This window comes from Crocuta crocuta, unplaced genomic scaffold (genome assembly GCF_008692635.1).
Source record: "Crocuta crocuta isolate KB4526 unplaced genomic scaffold, BGI_CrCroc_1.0 scaffold717, whole genome shotgun sequence".
Taxonomy (NCBI): domain Eukaryota; kingdom Metazoa; phylum Chordata; class Mammalia; order Carnivora; family Hyaenidae; genus Crocuta; species Crocuta crocuta.
Genome location: NW_027527973.1, coordinates 123,655 through 126,172, shown reverse-complemented (window position 1 = coordinate 126,172; position 2,518 = coordinate 123,655).

Below are 2,518 nucleotides of genomic sequence, written 5' to 3'. Positions count from 1 at the left end.
GTGTTCAAGAAATACACATTTCTATTAGGAAACAGATATTTCACCTTACTTTCACCACCAATATGTAACAGTCCTTTAAAATATTTGCTAATCTATTAAAATAAAAGGATACACTTCTGTTGCTAACTTTGGTATCTTTTTGTCAGGTAGTTTGGGTTTGCTATTCCATGAACTGACTGTTCATATACTTTGTCCATTTTTATACATACTGTCATTTTTTACTTACTTTCAAAATTCTGTTGTTATATAGATTTTAATATTTCAGTTTAATAGTCATTGACAGTATGTCTCAATTTAGTGATATGGCTCTGCTATATTTTCCCTTACAATATACTTTCACTTGTACTATACGATTAATTTCTCTTCTAAAGATTTTATTTATTCCTTTTGAAAAAACAAATCTTGGTATCTAGACTAGAATCTCCTAAATAATTTTTTCATTTGTATTTCAGGTTTTAGTTAATATGGAGTTACTTTTTATACATGTTTATTCCTGTAATTATAGATTTATTTCATATGACTATCACATGAGATAGAACTATTTTTAAAAGCAACTAAAAAACATCAACTTTATCATATAATAAATCTCCATCTAATGAGATCATCTTTCTGAATTCTATTTTACTGATTAGTTTGTCTATTCCTGAGAAAATATCTTACAGTAAAATAGATGTTTTATATTGATATTAGATAAGAAAGGTCCATAATTAGTTTTGAATAATGTTCTTAGATATTCTGTAGAATTTATTCAATTTTTTAAAATTGTGATTCTAAGGATGCGTGAGTGGCTCAGTTGGTTGTGTCCAACTTTGGCTCAAGTTATGATACCGCAGTTCTGGGGTTCAAACCCTACATCAGGCTCAACAACGCTGTCAGCACAGAGCCCACTTTGGATCCTCTGACCCTTATCTCTGTCCCTGCCCCATGTGCTCTCTCTCTCTCTCTTTCAAAAAATAGACATTAAAATTTTCTTAAATTATGATTCTATTAAAATTCCAAATGGAAAGATAGGTAGGTAGGTATGTAGATAGCAAGGTAGGTAGATGATAGAGAGAGAGAGAAAGAGAGAGAGAGAGACAGACAGACAGATGCAGAGATAGAGATAGACATATACAGGGAACCAGCGCTTTTCCAACATTAGCTGTTCTCAAAAAACAAAACAAAACAAACAAACAAAAAACCAGAAAACAACACAACCAAAAAAACCCAGAATATGTGCATTCCATTTTTTTTAGATTTTTGTTTTATGGTTTTATTTAATATGTTAGATTTTCTCCTAACTCCTATGTATTTTTTTAAATTTCACTTTTCTAAACATTTCACAGTTGTGTATGTACCTTGATTATCTTTCACTACCTTAGAAAAAATTGTTATTGCTCTTATATTTAGAGTTTAGTCACTTGCCATACCCTCATATTATTTATTTCCTCTGTTTTCTGGGTTTTGTCACTTCAAATCACAAAATTAGCGAAGGAGAGAAATCAAATATATAACTCATTATTTCCTTCTGTTCTTATGTTTATAAGAGCTTCCAAAAGAATGTGAAATAAGAATGTTATTGGAAATATTTACTTGTTTACCACCTAAAATATTTGCCAATGTGTAAATGATGAGTAAATAGTTATTTTATATTTTAGTTGTTTTCTTCTATATGTATCTCATTTAGAGCTTTTACCAGCAATGTCTGATGAATTTCTGAAATAACTTTTAAGCAGTATCCTTTTTCTTTCAAAAGCGATAAACTGTTTTCTCTTATTAAGTGCTATTTTTAAGCACTAGAGGAGATGGAATCACTCTTGTAACTTAAACAGTAAAATCTTGGCTCAAACTAAACCATTTTACATGCATTACTGGCCTGATAACAAAAAAGAAATCCGTATAGCCTAAAATCAGAGTCTATGAAAAAGAAAACTAGAAAACAAGTCACATAATTGTTTTTGTTTTGTTTTGTTTTTCCCAGAGAGTTTCTGTCCAATATGTAAATGTGAGCTTCTGCTTTGAGACACATAGTGTGTTAGGGGGACGGAAGAAGACTTAGGGTCTGTCTCAGTGGTGTAATTTCAGAGGAGACGCCTACAGATGTTAGGATGATAAAAGGCTGCCTTAGGAATCAAACTGTACACAGAGGGAGACACAAAGGAACTTGCTTCTCTCCACTTAACCTGGTAGAAAGAGAATAAAATCATTCTTAAGAATTCATAACCACCAAAAAGGCATCATATATTTTTGCTGCCCAAATCCGTGCTATGTGGTCCACAAAGTTTCCAAAGATTCAAGCAGAGAATTTAATTTAATTTAATATACTCTCATATTGGTCATGTCTAAGGCAAATGGCTGAAGCAAAAGTGAATATTCTCATGAGGAAAGGAACTTCAACTGGAGGTCTCAAAGAGATAAAGTTTGATGGAACACGGAAAATGCACAGTCAAGAATCACTTAACAGAAAGAGGATATACCATATTATCTATAAATAAGAGTCACTGAAAAGAACATACCTAGAAATGGAAAGATAAAGAAG